This window comes from Nicotiana tabacum, chromosome 1, assembly GCF_000715075.1.
Source record: "Nicotiana tabacum cultivar K326 chromosome 1, ASM71507v2, whole genome shotgun sequence".
NCBI lineage: Eukaryota > Viridiplantae > Streptophyta > Magnoliopsida > Solanales > Solanaceae > Nicotiana > Nicotiana tabacum.
Genome location: NC_134080.1, coordinates 80370699 through 80387123, shown reverse-complemented (window position 1 = coordinate 80387123; position 16425 = coordinate 80370699). Strand labels below are relative to the sequence as shown.

Sequence of the window (16425 nt, the reverse complement as noted above, 5' to 3'; positions counted from 1 at the left end):
GGAATAATCAGAATAGATTTGGAAGAATAATTCTCAGCTTGAAGCTTTAAATTTGAAAGGTTTGACCAAGTTTTTACTTTTTAGTATTCGATCTCGGATTTGGATTTTTATGATTTGGTTAGCTCTGTTAGGTGATTTCGGACTTGAGAGCACATCTGGAATATATTTTGGAGGTCCGTGGTAGATTTTAAGCTTGAATGGGCGAAATTGAAAATTTGGCATTTTCCGGTCGACAGTGGAAATCTTGATATAGAGGCCAGAATGGAATTCTGGAAATTGGAGTAGGTATGTTATGTCATATGTGACGTGTGTGCAAAATCTTAGGTCATTCGGAGGTGATTTGAAAGGTTTCAGCATTGTTGGTGGAATATGAGAATTTCTAAGTCCTTAGGCTTGAATACGGGGGTGATTTGACGTTTTGATATTGTTTTGAGTGTTCCGAAGCTTGGAATAAGTTTTAATGTTGATATGTGACTTCTTGGTATGTTTGGTTGAGGTCCCGAGTGCCTCGGGATAGTTTTGAGTGGTTGACGGGAAGTGAAATTTGAGTTGTGATGCAGATTTTGTTGTTCCAGCTATTTCCGCACCTGCGGATTGGGGACCGCAGGTGCGAGGCCGCAGAAGCGATGAGGAGATAGCAGGTGCGATTTTGGCCTTCAGGAGAAGAACCGCAGATACAGTTATTTGGATGCGTCTATGGGACCGCAGGTGCATTGCCTGGGCGTAGATGCGGTCCTTGTGACTTAAGAAGAAACCGCAGATGCGTTAATCTTGACTGTAGAAGCGGCCCGCAGGTGCATGAAATGGGCCTTAGGTGCGAAAGTGCTAGGCAGAATGCATAAAAAAGGCCCTTTGCGATTTTTAGTCATTTTCTTCATCATTTTTGTGCGATTTTGGAGCTCCAAGTAGCGATTTCAAGAAGGAATCAAGGGGTTTTAGTGAGTTAAGCTACTTGGATCTTATTTATTGTGTTTGTGATGATTTTTCCACTTCCTAATCATGAAATTAGTGGGGAATATAGGGTGAAGCTAAAGGATTAGGGCTTGAGTTTTGAAGAGCTTTGATTGGGGATTTGAGGGGCCATTTGGAGTCCGATTTTGATGACTTTGGTGTGTATAGACTCGTGGGAGGATGAGGATTCTTGTGATGTAATTTTTATCGAATTCCGAGATGTGGGCTCGGGACTGGGTTTGAGAAAATTTGGGATTTTTGGTCTAAATTGATAATTTCGTATGGGTTTCATTCCTTTAGCGTATATTGATGATAATATACTGATTTTTGTTTGATTCGGGGTATTTGGAGGCTGAATCGAGAGGCAAGGGCGTCTCGGGCTAGAGTTTGGCTTGGCTTTAGGTAAGTAATGCTTCCAAACTTGGTTATGAGTATTTGAAACCCCGAACTATGTGTTCTATGTTTACTATTCAGGTGACACAAATGCCAAGTCACGGGCGTCTGGGCATGAAATGTGAGAATTGCAGTCTGGATCATTCCATGGCACCTGTTAGTAACTCTTTCTTGTTGATATCCGTGTTTCTATCATGTGATTAAGTAAATGTGCTGTAAAAAATGCTAGTTATCATGTTAGGGTTTCACGCCGATACTGTTGAGGCCCAAGGGGTCATTTCTTGATGTCATCTTATTACATTCATTAATATTCTGTACTCAGTCTTGCCCATGCATATCATATCATGTCTCAGTCTCAGTTATTATCATTTGGCACATCATATCATTGTTTCGGGCGAGTTTCATGACATTGTAAGCATGTGTGGGTGAGACTAGAGAGTGATGACTGAGTGAGTCTGAGAGCCTGATTGTGAGTGAAAATTATGGGATCGGGCTGCACACTGCACCAGATTATTGATATATGCCTTCGTTGGCTTGTGATAGCTCTTGGGCTGTAGAAACCCCTCCGGAGTCTGTAACACACCCCCGTGAGTGCAGTTGATTATATTCAGGGATGGATCTTCTCTATGAGGCTGGTGGGCCTATTCCTCGGTACTGGAGACCGATGGTCTATGATGTGTATATATTCTAGGATGCATATTCCCTAGGCCTTGTAAGCCATATACAGTACCGAGTGGTTATGAGGTTGTTATCATTGCTATTATCTGGAGATGGATCTTCTCCATAGGCCAGAATGGCCTTCCTCAGTACTGAGTGACTGTTGTGAGAGATGTATATATTCCGGGATAGATCTTCCCTGGGCCGTACGAGCCATGTACAGTATTGAGTGGACGAGCATTTGAGATTGTGGGCACATGAGGCACTCAACATGGTGCATTCCATACAGCATGTGCATTGGCATGTAGAAGTAGCAGAGTTACACTTTCTTACCCTGTATATACTTGCTCTGTTTTACTGTTCGAGTTGTTTATTTAATTGAAGGAATGCCTACGTTTCTGTACATTATTTATGTTATCTTTGATGAGGTTGAGTTCGTCACTACCTATCAGCCCAAAGGTTGGACTTGTTACTTACTTAGTTGGTGTACTCACGTTACCCCTACGCCTCGTGGGCAGATTCAGGCACTTCAGATCCAGTGGTGGTGGTTGATCGAGGCTTCTGACTTAGGGGATTATTGAGGTATTTGTACGACCTTCGCAAGCCTTGGCTCTCCACCTTACTTTCCAGTTGTATTCCAGTTTTTCCCTTAGATATTATATTAGACTATGTATTTCCTTAGACGCTCATGTTCTCAGTGACACCCCAATTTTGGGCTAGATTGTATCTATTCTTGGAATTTCTTATTTTTCAAATACCCTTTAACTGTTAAAAGCTTTCGTAAATTTTTTCAAACTTGTTATTATCGTGTTGATTGTTAAGTTGAAGTTGGCCTAGTTTCATGATAGGCACCATCATGACGGGTCGGGTTTTGGGTCATGACAAGTTGGTATCAGAGCCTAAGTTACATAGGTCTCAGGAGTCATGAGCAGATTTAGTAGTCTCGCGGATCGTACAGAGACGTCTTTACTTATCTTCGAGAGGCTGCAGAACCTTTAGGAAATAAACTTCACATTCTTGAATTTCTATCGTGCGACATTGATTCAACTTGAAGCTTAACTCCTTGAATTCCTTCCACGCAGTTGTGTGCGCGCATGGGCGCTCGGTATCAGCTATGCAGCGATGGCTCGTGATTCCCTGATCAAAGGGCGAGATGTGATTTCTATGTGTTGATGGTGGGCCAATCTGGAGGACTTGATGCCGGGTTTTGCCTATAGCTTGAGTGCTGAGGCGTTGATTATGTGGGCACGTGCTTCTGGATTTATATGTTTTCTAGTGTCCCTATTAGTGAAAGTGATGACCGGATGGCTATGTGATGAGTACGATATGACTGGGAGATGTGTTCATATGATTTGAATGTGACAAGAAGGGTCTGGTTGAGGGTAGAAAGAACTATTTAGTGCTTGATTTCTATCATGATTTGATGTATAGCCCGAGTTAGGGTGTATTGAAGGATATTTTTATGTTGTTAGTTAGGGAGTAAGGCAGATTTTATGTCGCGATTTGAGTTCAGACTCAGGAAGATTATGTGATTGCGTGATGTTTATGGCGGTGGAAGGGTATAAAGAGAAGTTAGTTTGAGGCGGAGCAGGTGGGTTATCTCCTTCGGAGTGTTCTGAAGTTGTGTGATCCCTATGTTGTTTGTTGGAAGTCCTATTTTACCAGTGAATTATATGTGCTGCAGTTTGAGTTTGGATCGCGTGTGAGAGTTGTCTTGACTGTTACGAGGATGAATGTGAGACTTGCAGATGATTTGAAGTACTAGATAGGTTGAGTTGCACGAGCTTATGAAGGATTTAGTTTAACCTCACCATGGTAGTATGGTAGTAGTAGAATATGGGCATTGTGAGTTCTGTGTGTTTTGACCTATGACCTTGAGAAAAGTGGGGGAGTCCGCTATTGATTAGTTGATTGCACGATTATGTGTTGTATTGGTTTCAGTTTTAGGTATATTAGTGAATCAGTTGTGGCTTGCAAGGGTTGAGATCGAGGGTGGCTCGAGTAAAGCAAATTTTAATAAAGGTTTTGTCATGCTTTGTGGGTGAATGAGAATCATAGAATGACTTGAGTTGTTAATAGTGAATGATGTACGGCGGATAGAGCAGGAATTTATTTGGTTGCATTAAGGTGGGGTTACATCCATAGGTGTTGTTGTTCTAATGGGGCACAGGTCGTTCGGTTCACTTGATCAGTTTTATTGAAACCTGAGTAGATTGGATGACTCCCGAGAATGGTTTTAATGGATTCAAGACTAATATGTAATAATTGGGGATCTTCAGGATGTGTAATTGGCTAGAAACTGAGGTTTACATTAGATGGTTTCAAGACTTATGGCATTTCTATATCATTATGGATTCTACATAGCAGTATCAGGAAGGTAAAGGCAATGGCTTTGGGTTCGTAGGAAGTCTCTTCAAGGTAAGTATTTTGGATGTGGTACTTTTGGGAATATTTAAGAGAGTATTCAGTGGCTTATGAGCTTTAGACGGTGCGGTTTCATGCTTGAGTCTCGTGTGGTGAGTCTGGGTTGAGGATTGTAGTGTTATGGCAAGGGAAAGTATCAATTCGAAGGTAATTCAGAAGGATGTGGATAAATATGATAGCTTAGTAGTAGGTTGGATCGGCATGGTAATGGGTATGATTAGTTATTTGGGTGTTTATGAGCTAATGAGTTTCTATAAGTGTTTGGTGGCAATGCTCTTGAGTTTTTGGTGACCTGCGCAACTTGGTTGAGCTAGAAGGATTCAGTTCTGATGGTTTAGTTTGTGCAAATGGGATTCGGAGAGGTCTTGATGGTTTTCTACCACGGTTAGGGATGTATATTTTCTACTGGCGTGGGGAGCATGTGATGTATAGTGATTTTCTTCTAGATGATATCAAATGGAAAGTTCTTGGCTAGTTGAGTACGTACTTTCTTGTGTCTCGAAATGGATTATGGAGTCATCATATTTGTTATACAATGGCATGGTACATGTGGTATGTTGTGTATGGTTGAGATTTGCATGTGTAAGGTCACGGTTTAGTTATGATAGGAAGGTCATAAATTCTTAGGCAGCACGAGCAGTTTCAGACGACTAGGTAAATGATATTGCGAATTGGTGCGGCTTGATGAGGGTAAACATTCAGAAAGAGCAATGCGTTTGAGTTAAGAGTACTTCCTTTGTACTGCAGCACTCTCTTATTTGATCGACCACTGACATCCGAGTCTGCTTGGTGGCACAAAATAGATTTTAGGAGTATCCCTCGTGGAATGATTGGGTATTAGAGGTGTGTTATATGTTCGGATGGTAGAATCATGATTAGATATGGTGATTCATGTGCTATATGGATTTAGGGACTGGGAGTTCTCATAAACAGGTTATGTTGGGGGTGTGGGTCGCGTGTATCGCCCTTGTGTGGTGACTATCGAGGGGTTTAAAGATCCGGGTGGATCCTTTGTTACTTAGTATGTTGGATTTTGATGTGATATGGGGTATGGATTGGTTGTCTCCATGTCGTGTTTTTTTGGACCGTTCCACTAAGGTGGTGACGTCGGCTATGCCAGGGATGCCACTTATTGAGTGGTGAGATTTGACGGATTATGTTCCCAGTAGGGTGATTTTTTATTTTTGAAGACCCAGCGGATGGTTGGGAAGGGCTGTCTTTCTTATTTGGTCTTTGTGAGGGATATCAGTGCAGAGACTCCTACAATTGATTTAGTTCTGGTGGTGAGGGATTTTTCGGATATATTTCCTGCTACCGGGCATGCTGCCGGACATGGTTGTTGATTTCGGTATTGATTTGGTGTCGGGCACCCTTTCGTATGGCACCGGCGGAGTTGAAGGAGTAGCTTCAGAAACTCCTTGATAAGGGGTTCATTGGTAGGCCTATATGGATGTGTGTTCTGCATCGAGTCGGCTTTGTTGAATTCGAGTTGCTACTATCGAGGGATGTGTTGATTCGCTGGTTATTGAGCTTATTAGTGTTCTGGGGTGATCTATGAGTTACCTTTCTGTGTTGCAAGGCGTTATGGTTTGTTGGATATAGGCACATATGGTGCGGTTCCATTGGGGTCTCATAGTGGAATTCGAGCGGGAAGAGTATTGGGTATTGCTCGGTGGATGGCGTATTGGTTATGTCCTTTAGGGTTTGTGTGGTGTTATGTCATTTACTTCGCCGTGGTTATGATGATTTGCTTTTGGTTCTAGACATCAAATTACGCGTGGTTGTTTATTTTGAGCATAGTGACTTGAGGTGTTTCATATGGACCAGTGTTAGGATAAGGTCACGCATTGTAGCGAAGTTATGTGGAGGTATGATCTTTTGTGTTAGATTCGTATGTTCTGGTTCTACGATGTGCGATGGGTTCTCAGCATTATGTTGTGGTGGTACTGGTGAGCTTGCGGTACAACTCTCTCATTTCAATCACTTTTTCATGATTTGAGTACATTTGGACTGTTGCTTATTGATGCGTGGGTCGCACGGGTTATGGATTTAGATCGTACCGATGTGTTATGTTACTAGAGTAGTCATGTTGGATAAGAAGGGGTCATTGGGATCTAGAATGAATACTATCAGATTCGATTTCAGCATGTTGGAAGGATAATATCGGGACTCAGCTTAGAATTTACTATGGTCCTTGCTAAAGGAGAGGAAGCTCCACGACTGGTCGATCTGAGGAATGGATATGAATTTCTGCGTATTTCATTCATCATTGGCAGTATACGAAAGTGTTGGAATAAAGCTTTGGTTTGATAAGAGGTTTATTATCGGAAGTGGGTTGTTTGAACAGCTGTTGTGATCAGAAGTTATCGCTATGGATGTTTGAGTTGCGTGGTATATCATGTGATTTTCATCTTGAATTGTGGTTATGGCTTGATACAACGTGTTCAGATTTATTCGGTGTGTAGATGTGAGATTATAATCTTATAGATAATTTTGAAAGTGGAAATTTGGTTCTAAGGTTTATGAGCTAGGTTGGATTGTGAAATTTCAGTTACGTTGTGCTATCGGACCTATATGAGATAGGGTGACATGGGATCAACCCCGGGTATGTTCATGGTAAGGTTACACAGCGATTTGATGGTTTTCGGAACAACTCTAGGCACGTTCGAGAACAAACATATGTTTAAGTGGGGGAGGATGTAAGACCCGACCGGTCGTTTTGAGCATTTATACTCCTATCGCAAGTTCTCGGGCATGACTAGCCCCGTACGATGTATTATGACTTATGTAAATCTTCGGTTTTGGTTTTTGGGATAATCAGAATAGATTTGGAAGAACAATTATCAGCTTGAAGCTTTAAATTTGATAGTTTTGACCAAGTTTTGACTTTTTAGTATTCGATCTCGTATTTGAATTTTTATGATTTGGTTATCCGTTAGGTGATTTTGGACTTGGGAGCGCATCTGAAATGTATTTTGCAGGTTCGTGGTAGATTTAAGCTTGAATTGGCAAAATTAAAAATTTTGCATTTTTTGGCCGGCATTGGAAATCTTGATATAGATGTCAGAATGGAATTCCGAAAATTGGAGTAGGTCTATTATGTCATATGTGATGTGTGTGCAAAATTTCAGGTCATTCGGAGGTGATTTGATAGGTTTCGGCGTTGTTGGTGGAATTTGAGAATTTCGAAGTCCTTAGGCTTGAATTCGAGGTTGATTCGATGTTTTGATGTTGTTTTGAGTGTTCCAAAAGTTGGAATAAGTTTGAATGGTGATATGTGACTTGTTGGTATGTTTGGTTGAGGTCCCGAGGGACTCGAGATGGTTCGGGAAGTTTGGAATTTGAGTTGTGATGCAGATTTTGCTGTTCCTGTCACATTTCGCACCTGCAGATTGGGGACCGCAGGTGCGAGGCCGCAGAAGCGATGAGGAGATCGCATGTGCGAGTTTGGCCTTCAGAAGAAGAACCGCAGATGCGGTTATTTGGACACGTCTGCGGGATCGCAGGTGCGGTGCTTGGGCGCAGATGCGATCCTTGTGACTTAAGTGGAAACCGCAGATGCGGTGATCTTGACCGCAGAAGCGGCTCGCAAGTTCGTGAAATAGGCCGCAGGTAGGAAAGTGCTTGGCAGAATGTATAAAAAGGGCCCTTCGCGATTTTTAGTCATTTCTTCATCATTTTTGTGCGATTTTGGAGCTCCAAGCAGTGATTTCAAGAGGGAATCAAGGGGTTTCAGTGAGGTAAGCTACTTGGGTCTTATTTATTGTGGTTGTGATGATTTTTCCACTACCTAATCATGAAAGTAGTGGGGAATTTGGGGTGAAGCTAAAGGATTAGGGCTTGAGTTTTGAAAAGCTTTGATTGGGTATTTGAGGGGCCATTTTGGGGTCCGATTTTGATGATTTTGGTGTGTATAGACTCGTGGGAGGATGGGGTTTCTTGTGATGTAATTTTTATCGAATTCCAAGACGTGGGCTTGGGGGCCAGGTTTGAGCAAATTCGGGTTTTTTTGGTCTAAATTGATAATTTTCGTATGAGTTTCATTCCTTTAGCGTATATTGATGATAATATACTGATTTTGGTTAGATTCAGGGCATTTGGAGGACGAATCGAGAGGAAAGGGCGTCGCGGGCTAGAGTTTAGCTTGGCTTGAGATAAGTAACGCTTCAAAACTTAGTTCTGAGGGTTTGAAACCCCGAACTATGTGTTATATGATTACTATTAAGGTGACACAAATGTAAAGTGACAGGCGTGCACTGTGAGAATTGCGGCCTGGATCATTCCATGGCACTGCTTAGTTACTCTTTCTTTTTAATATCCATGTTTCTATCATGTGATTAAGTAAATGTGCTGTAAAAAAACACTAGCTATCCTATTAGGGCTTCACGCCGATACTGTTGAGAGGCGAGGGGTCGTTTCTTGCTGTCATCTCATTACATTCATTGATATTCTGTACTCAATCTTGCCCATGCATATCATATCATGTCTCAGTCTCACTTATTATCATTTGGCACATCATATCATTGTTTCGGGCTAGTTTCATGACATTGCAAGCCAGTGTGGGTGAGACTGGAGAGTGATGACTGAGTGAGGCCGAGTGCCTGATTGTGAGTGACAGTTATGGGATCGGGTTGCACGCTGCAGCAGATTATTGATATATGCCTTTGTTGGCTTGTGATAGCGCTCGGGCTATAGGAGCCCCTCCAGAGTCTGTAACACACCCCTAGTGAGCACAATTGATTATATTCAGGGATGGATCTTCCCTTGGTATGGAGATGGATCTTCTCCATGAGGCTGGTGGGCCTACTCCTCGGTATTAGAGACCAATGGTCTGTGATGTGTATATATTCCGGATGGATCTTCCTTGGGTCTTGTGAGCCATATACAGTACTGAATGGATGTGAGAATGTTATCATTGTTATTATCTGGAGATGGATCTTCTCCACAGGCCGGAATGGCCTTCCTAGTACTGAGTGACTATTGTTAGAGATGTATATACTCCGGGATGGATCTTCCCTGGGCCATATGAGCCATATACAGTACTGAGTGGACGAGCATTTGAGATTGTGGGCACATGAGGCACTCAACATGGTGCATTCCATACATCATGTGCATTAGCATGTAGAAGTAACAGAGTTACACTTCCTTACCCTGTATATACTTGCTCTATTTTACTGTTCGAGTTGTTTATTTAATTGAAGGCATGCCTACGTTTCTGTACATTATTTTTGTTATCTTTGCTGATGTTGAGTTCGTCTCTACCTATCAGTCCAAAGGTTGGACTTGTTACTTACTGAGTTGGTGTACTCACGTTACTCCCTGCACCTCATGTGCAGATTCAAGCACTTCGGATCCAGTGGTGGTGGTTGATCGAGGCTTCTGACTTAGGATATTATTAAGGTATTTGTACGGCGTTCGCAGGCCTTGGCTCTCCACCTTACTTTTCAATTGTATTCCAGTTATTCCCTTAGACATTATATTAGACTATGTATTTTCCTTAGATGCTCATGCACTCAGTGACACTCCCGTTTTGGGCTGGATTGTATCTATTCTTGCAATTTCTTATGTTTCAAATAATTCTTTAACTGTTAAAATCTTCCGTAAATATTTTCAAACATATTATCATGTTGATTGTTGAGTTGAGGCTGGTCTAGTTTTACGATAGGGGCCATCACGACGGGTCGGGTTTTGGGTCGTGACAAATATGCAAGGGGATCTCCCGGAATACCGTCCCGAAGTCCCAAATTAAATGTACATGGGGATCTCATAGAGTACCGTTCCGTAGTCCCAAAATAAATATATAGCTCAAACAATGAAAATAGCAGTTACAACAGAGATCCTACAGTTTAGATTAAGTACAAGTCAAGAGAAAAGCAGGAAAATTCATTAAGCATGCTCCACAGAGTTCAAGTAAGCAATTAAGACACGTAGACATGCTATTCTAAACTAAACAGGATAATTACATATACTAGCATAACTCAATTAAAGTGAAACAGGCTAATTACTTAGTGAAAATAGAGTTTAACAATAAATATCCCATGTACGCACTCGTTACTTCACGTACACGACGCTCACATATCAAAACAGTACCAAATCCTAAGGTGAGTTCCCCAACACAAGGTTAGACAAGCCACTTACCTCGAACCACGCTCAATCAATCTGTAATAATGCTTTTCTCACGAATATCCGACTTTGAATGGCCCAAATATAGCCAAAATCAATTACATATTATAAATATAACTACAAGAAATTAATCTAGCTAATGAAATCAAAGCTAAAGCAAGAAATTGGAAAATCTCCCTAAAAATTCACCCCGGGCCCACATCTTGGAATCGAGTAAAAGTCACAAAATATGAATATTGATTTACTCACGAGTCTAACCATACAAGAATTACTTGAATCCGACCTCAAATCACCTTCCAAAACTCGAAATTTTCGTCTATGAAGTTTCTACCATTTTCCCCCAAATTTCCAACTCAAATCCCTAATTAGAAGATGAAAATAGCAATAGATTCATGAAATGTATCCCAATCCGAGAAAGGATCACTTACCCCAACAATCTTCTCGAAGAAACCTCGAAAAACCACCTCACACCGAGCTCTCAAAGTCCCAAAATCGAAATGGGAATCAAACCCTCGAATTTCTCTTTTTTTGTCGAACGATCACGCACATGCAGACTTCAAGTCGCACTTGCGTCACCGCGCCTACAGAATTTCTGTTGCAGGTGCAGAGATGACTTAAGAGGCTTGGGACCGCTTTTGTGGTAAGGTGGCCGCACCTGCGCGTGCGCACCTGCGGAACATTGTCCACTCCTGCGATCTTTCTCCGCTCCTGCGGTCCTTGAGCGCATCTGTGGGCATCACAAATGCGGCCTTTTCCTCTCACCTGCGGCCCCTGATCACTCCTCCCAAATCCGCTTCTGCGCTTGATCTCCCGCACGTGTGATCCTACACCTACGGTCTCCCCACCGCAGGTGCGAAAACACCAGAAACCAAGAACTTCAGCCATTTGCATAAGTCCAATTTCAATCCGTTAAGCATCTGAATCACAACCGAGGCCCCCGAGACCTCAACCAAATATACCAACAAGTCCTAAAATACCATACGAACTTAGTCGAGCCCTCAAATCACATCAAACAATGCTAAAATCATGAATCACCCTCCAATTCAAACTTAAAGAACTTGAAACTTCAAATTTCTACATCTGACGCCAAAACCTATCAAACTATGTCCGCTTGATCCCAAATTTAACACATAAGTCATATTCAATATTACGGACCTACTCTGACTTTTGGAATCGGATTCCGACTCCGATATCAAAAAGTCCACTACCGATCAAAATCTCCAAAAATTTGACTTTCGCCATTTCAAGCCTAAAAAAGCTACAAACCTCCAAATCACAATCCGGACATGCCCTCAAGTCCAAAATCACCCAACAAAGCCAACATGTTAGCGTTAGGGCATTTATCAGATAAAAATATCACATTGCGTGCAATGCACCTAGCAACAATTAACGATTCTAGAATGACTTTGAGGGTCACAAGGTCACTTTTGCATCATCCCAATTTTGTTCATTTCAATCTTCTCTTTTCTTTCTTTTCTAGCACTATTGGCTTGCTCATTTTTCTTCCTCTCTTTTTCTTTCTAATTATTACTCTTTTCTTTCTCTCACCCCTCACGTCCCACAACTTCATTCCTTTTTTTCTTCTTTTTCTCTTTTAATTTCAAAAATGATTCGATCAAACCCTTTATAGGTTGCCTACGTATCATGTTCCACATGAATCAGACCAAGCATAGTTTTGAAAAAGTAATGGATAAAATAAACTAAAAATATTTTTTTATTTTATTTTTCATTTATAACTTTTTTTTTTCAAATACATCAAAGGAATTATGATAACAAAAGATTCAACAAATTCACCTAGATTACGACAAATTGTGATACCACCTAAAAGACTCGATACTACTGTACAAGACTAGAAAGTAAAAGACAACATGAATGACAAACTCAAAACATAAAAGTATCCTCAAGCAGCTCATGTATGCAACGATCCTGACTAGAATGGTCTTGGGGTATCTGTCATGCTCGAGCCCTGGTAAATGAATTCATACCTGAATGAGAAAAATAAGAACCAAATAGATTAGTGACTCGAGACACTATGTGAGACCACAACACCTCCTATTGGACACAGGGAAGAAATAATTTGGCTATTAAAATGGCCTACGTGGCCAAAAGTGACTATTAGTGCAAACTCAACAAAGGTAACCCCAAAGACATGAAAATACCTCACTAAAGCTTATATGGCTTCAAATTCCCAATAATTATGACCCTAGAAATTACTTCGCAAAAATGACCTAATTTTGCAAAAATGACCGATATGGCCAAACGTGGCTAGAGATGCAAATTCTACAAAGATGGACCTTAAAGTAATAGGACACCTAGTTATGGACTCAAGACTCTGAGACATGGGTTAATGAACCATTTTGGCGAAAATGACCCCATTTTGCAAAATGACCAAGATGGCCAGAAGTGGCTAAACATGCAAATCAACAAGGATGGACCTTAAAATTAGGAAAGAGCTGATTGTAGATTCAAGACTCTCCGGACACGGTTCAACAAACCACTTTGTAAAAATAGCCTATTTTACAAAATGACCGATGTAGCCAAAAGTGGCTAGACATGCAAGATTTGGCTACGACCCCTGAAGCCAAGAACTTAAGACTCACTAGGAAGACTGGACCCTATATGGGCTGCCTACGTATCCCGCCCCGAAAGACAAGAATCAGGTATGTGTAGTTTAGAAAGATTGGATATGGGAGAGAATAAAAAAACAACTGATTTGGAGAAAACATATTTTTTGTCTTTTCTGAAAAATGATGGAAAATGTAAAATCTTTTTTGATTTTCTTTTAGAAAATGGGGCAACAAACTAAAAGTGGTAAAACCCTAAATATTCTCTCTTACTTCATTTTTCACCCTTTTATCCCAAACACCAGTCCGCAAATGACCTTTCTACCACATAGGATGATTGAATATCCTTTTGGGGCGGCGAGCCCATTTGACATAATTTGGACAGGTTTCCTACAAAGGACATGGTACCTAGGACCGGGTCCTGCTAAGTCATAATGATATGATGCAAATAAAAATGACCTAAAGGCTGACCTTCGTTTGAGATTTACTAACAAGGCAATTCAGGGGAGCGTATGGTCGATGGTGGCTGATCAAGCTTTTCACCCACTCCATACTCATAAAATAAGGGTGACCCAACGAAGAGTTCGTGTACGCGACACATACAACGAGACTTGTTGCAGAAAGAATTGACTGGTTAATGCATATGATGACAGTTATAAAGCAGTAACACATAAAGAAAAACTGTAAACACATAAACAACTAGCAAATAATAAAACGACGTAAACAAAATAAAAATCAAATAAAGCAAAAAAAACATAAAAACCTCAACCGAATATTCTAAAAAGCCAAGAAGATCAAAGTATCAGCTCGAACCTACAAGTCACCAGTAAAGTCGTCAAAGCTGTCACACCCCCTTTTTTAACTTCACTAACCCATTTAAAAAAGATAAAGTGATTTTTGAAGCTCAAAAGGGGTTTTCAGTTAGAAAGTGACAAAACATTTGTTTAAAAGGGATTTTTCTTAGAGTTGCCACCAGACACTTGGTTTCGGTGTGCTAGGACATCATCTTTAAAAAAAATTCTCTCAAAACACAGTTGACTCTAAAAACTGACTGCACCAGAAATTCTAGATAAGGGGGTTCATTTGACTCGGGGAGAAGGTGTTAAGCATTCCCCGAGTCCCGTAACTAGTATGGTTGCATACATAATATAGTTGGCTTTAAATGATATTCTAACTGAGGCAAAAAATACAAAATAAAATAAAATAAACACACAAGAGGCTCGAGGTCGTCCCAACCTAATAAAATAAAAATAATAACAAAAGTACTAAAAGATCTATATTATGCTAAGCTAATGCTCCATTGATGATACTTCGGCCTCCTTTTACATTCACTACGGGGCATTCCCGGATAAAACTATTTACAAAGCCTATGGGGCATATTCATGAGTATAAACTAAAGGGAACGACCACTCACCTCAAATAAAAGAAAAGAAAAAGTCTTAAGTTTGTCTACCCGAGTGTTGACGACTTAAACATGCTCCTACCGATCAACACAATAAACTAAAACCAAACAAAATATTCATGTTCTAATCTCTCTTTCGAGTTAAGTGTCTAAGCCCACGACCCATTTGATAAAAGAAGAATGTAAAGTTAATCCCAATTCCAAATTACTTCATCTTAAATTCAAGTCTAATTCTCAAATTAATCATTATTCATCACATATATTATTTCATCAATTTATATCCCAAATGTATTCAGCCAATGAAATTCATTCAATTAAAGAAAAGACTAACTATAACTCAATCACAAGAAATTCAACCAAAATAACACACAATTAGCATAAGATCAGACTGACTGTTTTGAAGCTCACAAGCAATAAGATCAGGAACAGAACCTCGACCCAGACTGACCGAACTTCGTCGTAGAAACTGGAATCTCGCCGACGAACTCGAACTCAAATACGACCCAAACAAACTCCATAATTTGAAAACGAAATCCAAAATTTAAACAGAAGAAACAGAACATTTTTTCCTTGAATTCAATCATGAACTAACTCCCAAAAACAGAGATATTTTCTTGTGTTGATTCTGTCCAAAGCTCCTTTCCCTGTTCATGCGTGACTTCCCCTCCCTATCTACGTGAGTGTGTGGCTGGTGGGTGAAGGCTCTATAGTTCGGAGTTGGTGGAAAAAATCATGGTGATTTTGGGAAGGAAATTGGGGGAAAATAAGAGGCAAGGATATTGTTTAATTTAATAGCAAAAGATTCATCAGCAACACTATTAAAAATGACCAGAAAGATCAAAAAAGAAGTTGAAGGCAGCATATATATTTTTTTTGGTGAAGGGCCTTGGGTGAGCCTCTGTTTCTCGTCCGTTTTTTTCTTTTTTTTCAGTGTGTGTGCATGTGTATTTTTTGTATAAGGGAAGGGGCTTAGGGTTAAGGGATTGGGCTAGGGGAAAATGGGCTTAAGAAATCCGAAATTGGGCTCCAAAATTTAGATTTCAACCCTTAAAGTCCATCAACTAAGAAACTTAATTAAAATAATTTAAAATATGCTACTCCCTCCGTTCCAATTTATGTGAACCCATTTGACTGGGCACGGAGTTTAAGAAAAGAGAGAAGACTTTTGATCTTGTGGTGTAAAATGAGGCACATATATTTTGTATGGCTATAAATCATTGTGTAAAGGTAAATTGTTTCTAAATAAGGAAAGGAGTCATTCTTTTTGGCACGGACTAAAAAGGAAATAGGTTCACATAAATTGAAACGGAGGGAGTATTAAATATAAAATTAATTCCAATTAATTAAAGTAAAACTATATCATAATATGTAACTATATATATATATTTTGTATTTTCAAATATTATACTCAAATAAGGGTAGAGAAATATAAGTTGAAATCATAGTAAAAATAAAAATATATTACTATAAATACTAATGGTCAAAGTACAAATAAGAAAATAAGTGATGAAATATTTTTTTTTGTATTTTCAGTTTATGTTTTAAAAATTGAAGATAAAAATATACTAAAATTCCGTAAAATCAAATAGATACTAAAAATACTACAAATATGAAAAATAACTCTTAAAAATTGTGCGGGTCAAAAATTACGTGCTTACACTCCACCTTCACATCAATATGCATTAACTTCCTACTTCTTTATGCACAATTACATCAAGAGATACCACTATCCTAGAATATTTGCACAACAATACAACTATATTTTTCTTTCTTTTTCAATTCAAGTGGCTCTTACTTTTTCAAAATCGTACACCTTTCCCCTTATTTTATTAGTTTCACTCATACAAATATCCCTCACCCCACACTTCAACTTGTACAACATTCATAATGATTTCAATTGCTCAAGAGAGG

At 39.9% G+C, this 16425-nt stretch overlaps 1 long non-coding RNA gene across 1 annotated transcript; it reads right to left on the bottom strand.

Moving 5' to 3' along the window:
* Nucleotides 1–12246: 12246 nt before the first annotated feature.
* LOC142180313 (uncharacterized) lies at nt 12247–15445 on the bottom strand. The gene is made up of 2 exons (XR_012708746.1): nt 14908–15445; nt 12247–12533 (listed from the first exon to the last, which is right to left on the bottom strand). It is a non-coding gene; the product is annotated as an uncharacterized LOC142180313 (long non-coding RNA).
* Between the last annotated feature and the right edge of the window lie 980 nt (nt 15446–16425).